Source organism: Ursus americanus, chromosome 9 (assembly GCF_024610735.1).
Source record: "Ursus americanus isolate L20-20 chromosome 9, mUrsAme1.1.p, whole genome shotgun sequence".
NCBI classification, from domain to species: domain Eukaryota; kingdom Metazoa; phylum Chordata; class Mammalia; order Carnivora; family Ursidae; genus Ursus; species Ursus americanus.
The window spans coordinates 50,931,828-50,947,462 of NC_142135.1; the positions used below are offsets into that span (position 1 = coordinate 50,931,828).

Below are 15,635 nucleotides of genomic sequence, written 5' to 3' on the forward strand. Positions count from 1 at the left end.
TTCTTTTAAATTAATGTTTTTGTATTATTTGGGTAAATACTAGGTAGTGCAATTTACTGGATCATAGGGGAATTCCATTTTTAATTTTTTGAACAACCTTCTTACTGTTTTCCACAGTGGTTGCAGCACTTTGCATGGCCACCAACAGGGCACGCCCAGAGTTCCTCTATCTTCACATTCTTACTGACACTTGTTGTTTCTTATGTTTTTTATTTTACCAATTCTGACAGCTGTGGGGTGATAGCTCATTGTAGTTTTGACCTGCATTTCCCTGATGATGAGTGATGTTGAGCATCTTTTCATGTGTCTGTTGAACATCTGTACGTCTTCTTTGGAGAATGTCTGTTCATGTCTTCTTCCCATTTTTAAATTGTATGATTTTTTTGGGAGGGGTGTATAGTTACATAAGTTCTTTATATATTTTGGATGCTAACCTCTTATCAGATATGTCATTAAAAAATATCTCCTCCCATTCAGTAGTTTGCCATTTTGTTTTGTTGTTTCCTTTGCTGTGCAGAAGCTTTTTAGTTTGAGGTAGTCCCAGTAGTTTATTTTTGCTTTTGTTTCCCTTGCCTCAGGAGACATACCCAGAAAAATGTTGCTACAGCCAATGTCAGAGACATTACTGCCTGTGTTCCCTTCTAAGATTTTTATGGTTTCAGTTCTCACATTTAGATATTTCATCCATTTTGAGTTTATTTTTGTATATGGTAGAAGAAAGTGGTTCAGTTTCATTCTTTTGCATGTAGCTGTCTGGTTTTCCCAACACCATTTGTTGAAGAGACCATCTTTTTCCCATTGCATATTCTTGCTTCTTTTGTCAAAGATTACTTGACCATATAATCATGGGTTTATTTTTGGGCTCTCTATTCTGTTCAATTGATCTATGAGTCTATTTTTGGGCCAGTACCATACTGTTTTCATTACTTTGGCTTTATAGTATATCTTGGAATCTGAGATGGTGATATTTCTAGTTTTGTTCTTCTTTTACAAGATTGCTGTGGCTATTTGGGGTCTTTTGTGTTTCCACACAAATTTTAGCATTATTTGCTCTAGTTCTGTGAAAAATGCTACTGGTATTTTGATAGGGATTGCACTGAATTTGTAGATTGCCTTGGGTAGTATGGACATTTTAACAATATTTGTTCTCACAATCCATGAGCATGGGATATCCTTCCATTTGTTTGTATCATCTTTAATTTCTTTCATAAATATAGTTCTTCAGTTTTGTAGTTTCAGAGTACAAGTCTTTCACCTCCTCGATTAAGTTTATTCCTAAGTATTTTATTATTTTTGGTGAAATTGTAAATGGGATTGTTTTCTTATCTTTCTGCTACTTCATTATTAGTATATAAAGTGCAATGGATTTCTGTATATTGATTTTCTGTCCTGTGACCTTACTAAATTCATTTATCAGTTCTAATAGTTTTTTGGTGAAGCCTTTAGGGTTTACTATATATATATATAGTATCCTGTTATCTTCAAATAGTGAAAGTTTCACTTCTTCCTTACCAATTTCAAAAGACTACCCTGAATTAGCCCTTAATGGGTTAAAATGAAACAATCATTTAATCTGCTCACAAATCTTCAACCTCAACAGAACTTAACAAAGACAGCTCATCTCTTCTCCACGCAGTGTTAGCTGGGACAGCTCAACTAAAGCTGAAGGGTCTCCTTCCAAGTTGGCATACTCACATGACCGGCAATTTGGTACTAGCTGTAGGTTCCTGTCAACTGGGGGGCTTGTGCTTCCCCATAGCATAGTGGTTGGCTTCTCAGAGAAAGAGACAGGTAGTGCAACCCACCAAACTATCACAGCAACACCTCTGCTATAGTCTGCTATATTTCTCATATAGGCTAGAGTCTGTTGGTCAGAAAATTACGGACATCAGATTCAAGGGAAAGTGCACCTGTTCATTGGAGGAGTGCTAGATAATTCTGGGGCCATGTTTTGAAACCGCAAATGTGGTGCTGGTTGAATTAGCATTTTTCTCATTCTGAGTGCAGATGAGCATCTTTTCACAAATCTAAAGGTTATTTATATTGCCTATTCTGAACTGTCTGTTCACCCCTTTGCCTATTTTTTCATATTTTTTCTTATTTCAAGGATATTTTTATGTAAAAGGAAGGTAAGCCTTTCCTTTGTAATGTGAGTTACAAGTGATTTTTCCCGGTTTATCACTTGTCTTTTATATTTGTTTATAATATTTTACCTCATGCAGAAGTCATTTTTTTAATGTGGTTGAATTTTATACTCTTGTTTCATGGTTTATGGATTTGAATCTATAATTAGAAAGGCCTTCCTCCTTTATAGGAGTTTACTCAAGTTTTTATATTGTATTTTATTGTCTTATTTTTTACATTTAAACACTATTCATTTGGAATAATTTGTCTTGATAGATGCTTGAGGTATGTTCATTTTTTCAGAATGAACTGGATAGGGGCACCTGGGTGGCTCAGCCGGTTAAGCATCTGCCTGGCTCAGGTCATGAGCCCTGGGACCTGGTCAAGCCCTGACTCTGGCTCCCTGCTCAGTAGGGAGTCTGCTTCTCCCTCTGCCCCTCCCCCTGCTCATGCTCTCTCTCTCAACTCCTTTTAATATCTGAATCTCTAATTTCTTTTTACTTTCCTAAAAGCTTAGTGGTTGATATTTCAGCCCAATGTTACACTGTAACGTGACAGTGAACATTATTTAATTTTTCCTGATGTCAATGGAATGTTTCTTGAGTTTTCCCATAAAACACGCTACTGGCTCAGTGCTTTTTTTTCAGGATTGTTAATGATGATCATAGTCTGTTTCTCCTTCAATCCTGCAAATGATGACTTAACAGTTTATAATACTGAATGTTATACTTGCTTTATAAAATGTACTTAGGGACTCCTTTTTTTTCCCTATGATCTAAAACAATTTAAATAACATTGGAATTCTATGTTCTCTAAAGGTTTTGTGGAATTCCCCTGGGAAAACATTTGAAGGAACAAAAGCAACTTTTGTACATTTTCCATTTCTTCTTTGGAAATCTATCAGCTAAGGTTTTTTTTTTTTTATCTTTTTGATGAATTTTGGTAAATTATATTTTTCAAAATATATTTTAGTCAGGTTTTCAAAATTATTTGTATAAAAGACTTTAATGATTCCTTTTATTTCCTCTTGTTCTGTGAATGTACCTTAACATTTGTGGCCTGACAATTTTATAAGCTCATTTCCATGACCTGAAAGGTTAAATTATTCCTATTTTTATTTCCAGTTTTTGAAAGAAAATTTTCCATTAAAATATTATTCTCCTGGGCTTTATTTAATTCTTGCCACAACACTCTGCATGACAGATTTATCCAGATAATAATTCTATCCTCTTATGCATATTAAAGTCTAATTTAACTGGACTTAAATGAAATTCTTTCCTAGAAAGGCTTCTTGGTGCTTAGGTACTAAGTATTTTAACTATTCAGATAAGGTAACAAGCTCCTCATAATCCCTCCTTGAGAGTGCATAAGACATAGCTCATGTTATAAACAATACTTTAAGAAATTTTAAATAATTTTATTTTACTTGAAAGACTACCAATAAAAGATCATGAATTCAACCAACTTACAAATTATCTGCTTGAATGGAAGGTCTTAGTCCATTAATTAAACATTCCATGAAATTTGGGATTTCGTATTAATCACTTAGATTTAAAATTTCAGTGTTTTGTTCATATGCTTCAATAAACATATTGCTTTTCCACTAAGCTTATATTTCTTAGGGGGCAATCATGATATTTACTTGAAATATTTATTTTCATTTGTATAGGGAAGAGAGAATATGTCTCCCTACTTTAAGAACACAGAGGCAGCATGAGTTACTGCTTTCTTCTTCAGTCTTTTAACACTTGGCTACTTGTTTAAAAAAAAAAAAAATGTAGCAGATGAGTGCTCATTCGGTAGCACATATACTAACACTGGGATGATTCAGAGAAGATTAGCATGGCCCCTGCGTGAGGATGACTCCCCAAAAATGCAGCAGTTGAGAAAACGGGGGCGCTGGGAGGCTTAACTGTTTTTCTCTGGGACACATAGTTATTAACAGCTGAGCTGAGTCTAGAGGCCAGGTTTCTCAACTTCCTCCCCCTTAGATCTTACAGTTTAGTAATGGAGACAAATATGTGAGGCGAATACAAGGAAGTGGTAATGAAAACCTGAACAGGGCCGGGAAGGCTGAGCAAGCTTTGCAGGAGAATGGAGAGCTCCCCACCAGAGGGGCCCACCAGAGCAAAGACCAAGAGGCAGAGTACCCAGGAGCGATGACCCAGGACTCATCCAGAAGCTGGATAACATTGTGCTAAGTAAAATAAGCCAGCACAGAAAGACAAGCATTGAATGATCTCATTTATATGTGGAATCTAAAATAGTCAAATTCATGGAGCCAGACAGTAGAATGGCTGTTGCCAGGGGTGAAAGAAATGAGGAGATATTGGTCACAGAGTACAAAGCTTCAGTTATGCAAGATGGAAGAGTACTGGAGATATAATGTACAGCACAGTCACCAGAGTTAACAATACTGTATTATACACTTGAAATTTGCTAAGATGGTAGATCTTGAATTAAATCACACCCTCCCCCCAACACACAGAATGGTTACTATATAGAGGTAATGGATAAGTTATTTAGCGTGATTGTGGTGATCTTTTCACAATGCATGCTTACATCAAGGCACTGGCTCAGTTGGTAGACCATGGGACTTTTGATCTCAGGGTTGTGAGTTCGAGCCCCACGTTGAATGCAGAGCTTCCTTAAAAAAAATCAAGTTGTACACTTTAAATATTTTTAATTTTTATATGTCAAAGATATCTCAATAAGGTTTTAAAAGGAAAGAAATTAGATAGTAGGTATGGCTGGAGAAGAGGATATGTGCCTGGAGCAGGAAGAAAAAACAAAGAAAAGAGGGCAGAGATCATGACAGTTGTTTTTTAAGTAGGCTCTGTGCCCAGCATGAAGTCCAATGCAGGGCTTGAACTCAAGACCCTGAGGTCAAGACTTGAGCTGATATCAAGAGTTGGATGCTTAACCAACTGAGCCACTCAGGTACCCCCAAAGAAATGGAATTTTTTCTCCATGTGATAGGAAGCTTTAGACACATCCCTCTTGGGGGATGAGCTAGAGGACTGAATCTCAGGGAGTAGAAGAAAACTAACTGTATATACTTTATAGCACTTGAAGTTTTTTTTTTTTTATCATGTGCATTTATTACTTTTTAGAGAGAAAAAAATCCAAACAAAAATTAGTCATTAAAACCAATACCATAAAGAAAGAGTTATCTGAGCAGGCAACCCCCCCCAAAGGAAAAAAAAGAATCCTGTGTTTCTCAGTGAAGACAAACTCCAGTTAAAAGCTTCATACTTTTTCAACTTAAAGAGGCTACCCTAAAAGTGTTTCAGAGAAGCAGTTTAAGTCTGAGACCCTCTGGGCTATTTCTTCTTTTGTGTAAGGCACAGATGGACAAAGAAGCAAGTGAGCTCAGGGAAAAACATCTCTGAGACCTGAAACAATCAATTTGACTTGATAATTCCCTACTGGGCAATAATTCAGACTCCAGGGAGTGGAGAGAGAGACACTCAGTATCCATAATGCCAAATAATAAAGACAAAAACACCTGTTAGAACAGAGTCAGTGGGGGAGAAAAGTTTAGAATATTGAACCCACCTACCAAGAATGTCACATTTCTTGCATTGCTGTGTATAAAGTCAGCGAGTAAGCCCGCTGAGAAGGATTTACCCAAAGTGGGTGGACAGGTTCTGTGTTCAGGATGCTTACAACGAAACACGTATATCCCAAATCTAATTGACAATAGAGATTTTGTGATTTTTCATCTATGTGTAATGGACAGACTGGATTTTAATTGTGTCTGAGTTCTCATGGTGCTTCTGTGAAAAAGGATCTCAAGGCAAAGTGAAATAAGCCATTTCTACATACAACTATTCCGAAAATCAATATAACTCAACCTTTCCTTCTGGACTTAACAGCATGAAGATGGCCCTTCTGTACTGAAGGATTAGTTCAGTTGATACCAGTCTTCAATTAAGTAAGAGATTTTACCTTAAAAATCAGCTAGCACTCATTTTTGTGGAGTTTTTTTCCCCATAGCATTTGCTGTCTTTTAAGAGTTCAGCAAGATGCCAGCCTGTTCCTCGTGTTAATCCTTTCAAGCATTTGAGATGTTGACACAGCATGTACTGATATTATAAAATCATTAAGTAACAGATTTTCAATAATTAATTCCTAAGAAGGAAGGAAGAAAAGGAAAGGAAAGGAAAGGAAAGGAAAGGAAAGGAAAGGAAAGGAAAGGAAAGGAAAGGAAAGGAAAGGAAAAAATGGAGGGAAAGAGAAAGAATGAACAAATCGACCACGAATCCTAGAGAATGTCCTCTGTTTTTATTTTTTTGTTTGCTTCTTCTTTTATATTCCCATCCTGGTAACATTTGTTACAAAGCGGTAATACATTTTAAAGGTTATTATGTCTTCATATCACCTTATAATAATAACTCTTTATAAAGGCTTCCATTTCAATTTAGGATTATAAAGGTCAGATCAATATCCACAGCAGCAAAATGACAGAGGTGCCTTTCAAAAGAACCAGGAACTACTTCTTTAGTGCACTGGCTTAAATTTTCTGAGCATACTGATCTGGGATAAAAAGCAATGACAGGAATTAGTATGGACTTTCTCCACATTTTGTGGAAGATGCAGAAATGATGAAAAGTCAGCGATTATTTTAGCTTCATTGTTAAATTTTCTGTGGTCTGTTTGTTAAGTAGCTCATAGTGATTGTTTTCTTCATCACCCAATCAAAGCAAGAAGCAGAGGAAATATTTTTTAAATGCTCCTTTGGAAGAATATATTGAAAAGAAGAAGCTAATGGAAAACTAAGCGGGACTAAATACAACCTATAATTGTTAGCTATAGGTGTCCTGATGGCCAGGTTAGTGAGTTTCCTCATTAGATTTTACCCCCCAAACTGATATCTTCCCATCAAACTATGGAAACCTGAAAATGTAGGATATAAATGGTGGGGGTAAAGTTTGTTTTTGTTTTGTTTTGCATTTAAATTTAAGTAGTCAGATAGCCATACTTAAATACTGACTGGCTCTTTTGAATGCACAAATAAGACAATATTATAATGTTGTCAAGGATGTGGAGAAAGGGGAACGCTCTTACACTGTTGGTGGGAATACAAGCTGGTGTGGCCACTCTGGAAAACAGTATGGAGGTTCCTCAAGATGTTAAAAATAGAGCTACCCCATGACCCAGCAATTGCAGTACTAGATATTTACCCTAAAGATACAGATGTAGTGAAAAGAAGAGGCACATGCACCCCAATATTCATAGCAGCAATGTCCACAATAGCCAAACTGTGGAAGGAGCTGAGATGCCCTTCAACAGATGAATAGAGAGAGAAGATGTGGTCCATAGATACAATGGAATATTACTCAGCCATCAGAAAGGATGAATACCCACCATTTGCATCGACATGGATGAACTGGAGGGGATTATGCTAAGTGAAGTAAGTCAAGCAGAGAAAGACAATTATCATATGGCTTCACTCATGTGGAACATAAGCAATAGCATGGAGGACCATAGGGGAAGGGAGGGAAATCTGAAGGGGGAGAAATCAGAGAGGGAGATGATCCATGAGAGACTATGGACCCCAGGAAACAAACTGAGGGTTTCAAAGGGGTAGGGGGATGGGGGGAGGGGTAACAGGGTGATGGGTATTAAGGAGGGCATGTGTTGTGATGAGCACTGGTTGTTGTACGTAACTAATGAATCACTGAACACTACATCAAAACTAATGATGTACTATACAGTGGCTAACTGAACATAAAAAGACAATATTATATTTAAATGTTAATTTCACCCTCTGAACTATGTCATTTTTATGAATAATGCTTTCCCCTTATTTTTAGGAGTTTAGGGGTTTTCTCTAAGATTTATGTTCATAACTTTTCCCATTTATCAATAATTTACATTATTTAAAATTATTTGTATCTCTTTGGAGAATCTGACCAAATCTTAGTTTACTCTTATTCAATAGTGGCAAAAATTGAAATATTTTTCCCAAGAGGTTTGTAATTAATTTCATGAGTGGTTCCAGCTCACTTCCCTGCATCTCAGTAACCTCAACCATAAAATAAAAAGATTTGGATGGATGATTTTTAAGGATAATCTCTTTAACTTGGTGGTCTACTTTAATCAGCACCTGAAGCAAGATTTCCTTTCAACATTTATGATGTTTTACTCTAGAATTTCCTGTAATTATATTCCCACATTTCACTTCTCTTTGATTTAGATATAATTGGCATATAACACTACATTCGTCTTAGATGTACAACATAGTAATTTGATATGTATGTATATTGCAAAATGATCATCATAATACATCATTAACATCTGTCACCATGCATACTTTTCTATGTGTGATGAGGACTTTTAAGATCTACTCTCTTAACAACTTTAAAATATACTATACAGTATTATTAGCTATAGTCCCACATTTTAAATGACATTATCTATTTCCATCTCTTTGGCCACAAGACGATATTGCCTTTTAATGATCCATTAAACCACTGGTGAATTTTAAGGATTCAAAGTTTCTCTGTCCCTCTCTCTCTCCCTCTCTCCCCGCTGAGGAAGGCTTATTCACTCAGTTCTAACATCTACAAAAAGAAGAACCATCTCTGCTCCAAAAGGTCCAAAGGACAGTAGCTCAAGTGTCAACAGTGATGTAGAGATGACGGTCACATAAACACAAACAACAAAGTTTAGGGATTTGTGTGGAAAGATGATTTGTGAGTGGTTAGATCTGGTAATCTGTTTAAGGTTCGATAACTAAAGCTGATAATCACAGGAAGAGTACACAAGTGGTGAGCACAACCCTTCAAAAATAATAATGTGATATTGAGCAGGAACCTCATTACACAAGTTAATTCCATTTAGCGCACCCCTCTCTAGTTCCCATTTCCACAGCCACAGCCCGCAGGGACCTTTATTTCGTACCCAATATGAAGCCAATTATATTAGAAGCAGGAGGCAACACGGAAGCCCAAATGTAGGGAAATGAGGAGGAAGAATTACATTACACAACCCAGACTAATACTTTACTTCCAAAATGTGACGTGACAAATGCTGTAGACTGTCCCCCAATATGTGTTCTCCCTTTACTTCATGGTAATTGAGATAAATTACCAAAAATGCAAACCTCCATTTTTTTGCTGGGCAAGTGGTTTAGGACATCAAAACTGCATTTCCCAGCCTCCCTTGTGGTTTGGGGTGGTCATATGCTTATGATGATGTTTTGGTTGATGCTATGTAAGTGGAAGCTTCCTCTGACAGCTTCTCTAATACTCCTGATGCGTGAGCTCAGGCACACCTGTTGCTGTGCTTCATCCCTTCCTCCTTTCTGCTTCCTGGAACACAGATGTGACGTCTGTACCTGACGACAAGGGCACACACACATGAAGGTAACCTGGTGAGCTGGGATAAGGCTGAGTCCCTGAGCAGTGGGGACACCATGGATCAGTGCTGTCTTATCAACCCTGCATTGCACACCTCGGAACTTTACATGAAAGAAATATTCTATCTCATTTAAGCCATTGGTATTCCAGGACGCTAACGTAGTGAAATCCAATCTCAACAAATATAGGTGGCAAGTCAAAATATAATGGAATTTTATAAAAGGCTTATGTAAAGCTGGTGTGACAGATCCAAAACCAGGCTCTGAAAGAAACTAGAAAGATTTCTAAGTTGTTCCTAATCCTCATGGTTCAGAGCCAGAAGCTCAATTGTCATCCCACAAACCATCCCTGTGGTCTTAATTGGGGGCATAATCCTGTTCTGGATGACCGTACATCTGACTTAATGTATTAATTCCTATGAACTTCTGGGGACTTTGCAGAATATCCTGAGAGCTAAGACTAATGCCCTAGAGCTGCCAAAATAAATAATTCTAATCAAAATAAACTTATTCATGGCTACCTCAGAAACTATTTCTTTTCCAGGTGATTCTATTTATGAATAAAACACCTGTGAAAGACTGCTCCTCTTGGATATGGTGGTAAAGATTTGAGTAATATATTTGATCAAATCATTCCAATTCAGTGTTCCACTGACTAAATGTTAGCAGTAGATGTTCTGCTGTACTTAGGGTAAAAATTCAGATGGTGTTGGAATTTTCCAACACTTCTGTATCGGTTTGGATCTGTCCAACTCTTACCATTGGACATTGTTTTCCATTTCCTAAATGGATCAGAGATCTCCATTATTTATATAGATTTCCTTTATTCACCCAAGGAACTGACAAAACAAAAATAGTTTACAAACATTTAGTCTCTCTTCCTTGCAACCCCCTATTGTTGATAGTAAAAGGAAGCTTCCTTGAATATTTCAGGATATCTTTTCTTTACTATCAACTCTCAGGTTGATAGTAAAAGGAAGCTTCCTTGAATATTTCAGGATAACTTTTCTTCTAGTTTTTTGTTCCTGCATGTTGCCTGTATAAATCACACTTTGTACACTTACATGCAATTAATCAAAATGCTTTCTTATATCTCATTTTAAGTAACATCATCTCATTTCTGGCCTTGTAGTCACTAACTGTAGTATTTTTTTCATTTTTATGTAACATACTAATAGCACTGTCCATTTCTAGTTTCAATAACTTGCCTTTACTTGGCATTAATTTATTATTTGGCTGCACTATGTACCATAGCTAGTGGGAATGCAAAATGGTGCAGCCACTGGGGAAAACAATTTCGTAGTTCCTCAGAAATTTAAACATGGAGCACCATATAACCTAACAATCCCACTTCTAGGTGTTACCCAAGAGAAATGAAATCATGTCCACACAATCCCATACGTGAATGATTATAGCAGCAGTATTCACAGTAGCCAAAAAGTGGAAACAACTGAAATTTCCATCAACTGATAAATGGGTAAACATTGTACATTGTGTATTCATACAGTGGAACACTATTTAGCCATAGAAAAGAATGAAATACTGACACAGGCTACAACATAGATGAACACAGAAAACATCATGCTTAGTAAAAGAAGCCAGATACAAAAGGTCATATGTTGTGACTCTATTTTTATGAAACGTCCAGAATAGGCAAATCTATAGCAACATAAAATAGATTAGTGGTTGCCAGGAGCTCGGGAAGGAAGGAGAACGTGAATTTACAGAAACAGAATTTCTCTTTAGGGTTGCGATAATGTTCTGGTTTTAGATAGTGGTGATGTTTATACAGCTTTGTAAATGTATTAAAAACCACTGAATTATAAATTTTAAAAAATAAACAAATATATATTATATATATAAACTTTCCATCTCACTAACTGGAGACATTCAATCTGAGAAGGCTATGAGATGAGGGATTGGAAAAGAAAAATAATCTGATGGATATGGTATCATGTCATCCCAAGCAGAAAGAGAAGGAAATCTTCCCAGTTTCCTTTCTCTTTCTTCTCAAGTCCGGTTCTTCCTGAAGCTGCAGTGGAAAAGAGGAAGCAGTATGTTTGTGGCAAGCATGAGTGTCGGTGACAATCCCTGGTTACACCCAGATCTGTCACTGGAGCAGAAAAATTCAGGATAATCACTCCAGGTTGGTTAGTGAGAGTTATAGAAGGAGACAGGAAGAGGAAGAGGGTTGGTATTTGCTAGCTGGTATTAATAATGCACTAAGGCTCACCCGACAGGTTAACCCATACACATCTCAACTACCCAAACAAATGCTTGCTACCCAGTCAAAACCATTCCATGTGGGTCCCTCTTGTTCTGATGACCCCTCAGCCACACCCCTTGAGCTAGACCTGTCCATGCCCTTCGGTTTTATGCTTTGAGGTTCTAGGACAAGAGACCTTAATTTCCTGCCAGCCAAGCAGGGCTGACAGGCATGATTCCAGAGGGCAACCAGTGGCAGGCTGCACTTTGGAGCAATAGCCCTCTCCCTTGCGTCGGATAGACATAACGGCCTTGTGGGGGAGATGGAGAACTGTGCTGTGCAGCCTTGGACCAGCAGTCAGCGGACTGTGCTCAGTGCCCAGCTGCAGCCGCCACCAGGAGATGTCCATGTCTAGCACTGCTGTCAGCTGGATGCCTGGACCATCACCTCTGTCACTTCTGCTGCCACTCCCACTCCCTGAACAATTGGCTGGAAATCTTCCAGCCCGCTTGCTAGTTGCCCCCAATGCCGCATCTGTGGACATGCTGAGCTCTTTCTATTTAGGCAGTAACATGGGAGCAACCTCTTTCCTCCTCTCCACTTTGCAGATCCAGGGCAGAGTGGACTGTGTCCATCCTGCAGTTCACAGCTTGGCAACCTGGCCTCCGAGACAAGGAGTCCAAATCCTGCCTCCCTTGGGCAATTTACGTGAATGACCTTTTTGAACCTCTGATAATAATAATACCTAATTCGAGAAGTTGTTTGGGTCAAAGGAAGACAACTACTGTAGAGTCTCTGGCACGGCGCTGGCTCACTATTTACGGTAAATGTTGCCGTTATTATTGATGTTCTTGTTTGTATTTTTAACTACAGAGTCTTGAAGACGAAGGCAGGCAAACCCACTAAAAATCTGTTCTTGAAAGAATCAATTTGTAGAGTGACCAAAATTTGTAGACTGCAGTTTTTATCAGTTTTAATAAAAATATTCGATTTTGATTGCATATAATCAAATATATTCTTTTGTATATTGGTTAAACTAAACTTGGCGAGCCACCTGATAAAATAATCCTAATTGAATGCTAAAATGGTAGCAAATCCCCAGTTCACTGAAAATACCAATATGAGCCACTTTTTCCATCAACAGTTTTGGCATTCAATATGTGACTATTTTTCGAAAATTTAAGCACATTTAGTATTATTTTGCCAATTCCTCAAATGACATGTCAACCTTAATTTACATTTTTAGCAAGTGATTTTTAGTTTCACTAATTTAAATTTTAAAACACAGAAAATTCTAAGTTTAATTAAAATTGATTTACAATTAGGATTAAGTTGAATTTTCATTAAATTAAAATTTTAAATTTAATTTAAAGATCATATGAAATAAATCAGAATTAGCCAAGAGTCCTATCAGAGATAAAATGCTAACATTTTGGTTTCTAACAAGAATTTCAGAAATAGAAAGTTGGGTAGCAGTTTGCAGAAAGTTTCAATTTAAAAATATGAAACTTCTCGAAACAACAGGAAGAAAGCAAGGATATTAAGAAGGGAACATGTTAATGGATTGGATGATCTGTAATTAATGTGATATTTAAACTGATATTTAATCATGGTGTAAATTTATAAAGGAAAAATAAGAAAACTAGTTAGAAATCTGAAGAATATTAAAATTTAGATGCTAAAATGTTAGCAAACAGAAAATGATATCTTAAATTTTTTTAAATTTCAATTCCTGTGTCCTTAACATATAGTGTTACATTAGCTTCAGGTGTACAATATAGCAATTCAACAAGATGTTTAAAATTTTGAAACAAAAATCAGTATAAACTGAAATATTTCCACTTGAAATGCTAAATATTAACTGTGTTCAGAAAATCATAACTATATTTGGACATTTTTCTAAAGGTTGTTAAGCCATCCCTGGGGCGCCTGGGTGGCTCAGCTGGTTGAGTGTCCGACTCTTGATTTCAGCTCAGGTCATGATCTCAGGGTCGCGAGATCAAGGCACACAGTCTGCTTGAGATTCCCTCTTCCTCTCCCTCTGCCCTTCCCCATGCTTGTGCTCTCTCTCTCTCTTTCTCCCTCTCCCCCACCCCCCCAAAAATGTTGTTAAACCATTCCTTTTAAAACTGTTACTTCTCAGCATAGTCATCTAGGACCCCTGTAAGGAAAGGAAAATCAGTGATTTAAATGGCTTTAAATTCTGCCTCCTTCTGAATGAAAGCATCCTGAGGGTGCTCCAGAGGCTGCTGGACTGTAATTAGACCCACTCTCCCAGGCACCTGATGGAATGCCTCTTTGTGTGCCTTGCCTCTGCCACATTGCCCCAGGGACAGGAATTCCTCTGGAATTCCTCCTCCACTTCCAGGAAATCAGCCTGTCATTAGGAAGGAAGCCGCTGGAGCTGAGCCCGGTGCGGCCATCACTCCCCAGCTGCTAGCTGAGAAATACGGAAAGAACTGAGTTGTCAGATGATCAAACTGACAGGGAACCAAATTTACTGACTTCCCAAAAAATAATAAAATCAATAAAATTAAATAAAATGATTTTTCCACGTTTTTTAAAAATTTTTTAAGGTTTTATTTATTTATTTGAGAGAGAGGGAGCATGAGCAGAGGCAGAGGGAGAAGAAGACTCCCCATTGGGCCAGAGCCAGAAGTGAGACTCCACGTGGAGCTCCATGTGGGGCTCCAGGTGGGGCGTGAGCCTCGGAGATCGCGACCTGAGCCCAAGGCAGATGCTTAACCATCTGAGTCCCCCAGGTGCACCTGATTTTACCACGTTTAAAAGCAATGGCTTAATAACTTTTAGAAAAATGTGCAGATAGTTACTAATGACTTAAATATACTTTTCTGAACATAGTGCAGTGTCCTTCCCATGACAGAGTTTGGTGTAGTGAGCAGCCCTGTCCTATGGATTCCACACATCTAAGAGTGAAAGGCAGAAGCTGAAACATAAAAATCAGAATCACAGAACCCCTAGCAAGGGAGCGCGTGACTGGAGCAACTAGAAAGGTGTGACAGGAGTCGAGAATAGAAGGAGGCAAGACAGTGACCAGAAGCTAAACAAGGTCAGTGAAACAGGATGAAATTGGAGTTTGCATGAACTTTAGGACTGGGTGTGCAAATACCCAGCAGTAGGCTTTTTTTTGCAGAGGATTGGCTTGGTTTAAAGATAGGTGAGTAACAAACTGAGGGCTTCAGAGGGGAGGGGGATGGGGGAATGGGATAGGCTGGTGATGGGTAGTAAGGAGGGCATGTATTGCACGGTGCACTGGGTGTTATACGCAACTAATGAATCATGGAACACTACATCAAAAACCAGGGATGTACTGTATGGTGACTAACATAATATAGTAAAAAATATTATTAAAAAAAATAAATAAAGATAGGTGAGTAGAATGCATGTGTTTTCTGTGGCCCAGCAGTGAGATTTTCCCTCCATTCATTCACACAGCTGCCTGGCAGTCCTACAGGGATCTCATTTCCCCTTTATTGAGTGCCTTCGAGGTTCACCTAGAGGAGGGGTGACAGAAGCATGCACTCTGGGATCTGGAATCAGAATGGTCTGGGACTCTCCAAAGGCATTTCCTGTGTGTGAAACTTTGCAAAATTTACCTAACTTCCACCATGGTAGGCATTTGAAATCCAGAGATAATTATACCAACTTTATAGAGTTACTGAGATGAGTATGCAAAATCAGATATGCAAAGTGCTAGGAACAATGCTTGTTAAGTAGCAGATGCTTAATAAAAATGGTAGCAACCCTCTTGCCTATAAAAACCACCCCCCTCCCCTGGATGACTTGCTTTCTTACCCTTGGTGTATCTGAACTGGCCACACTTCCTTTAAGAAACCTGATCTCAGACTAAGAAGTGAAACACTGGGGTTGACTTATACACGTTGTACAGGATTGAGTGCTTGTGGTTTGCTGCCTTAT

At 38.0% G+C, this 15,635-nt stretch overlaps 1 non-coding gene across 1 annotated transcript; it reads left to right on the forward strand.

Annotated features, from left to right (window-relative positions):
* The first annotated feature begins 3,912 nt into the window (after positions 1 to 3,912).
* LOC123797994 (U6 spliceosomal RNA) lies at positions 3,913 to 4,018 on the forward strand. The gene has a single exon (XR_015725848.1). It is a non-coding gene; the product is annotated as a U6 spliceosomal RNA (small nuclear RNA).
* Positions 4,019 to 15,635: the final 11,617 nt, after the last annotated feature.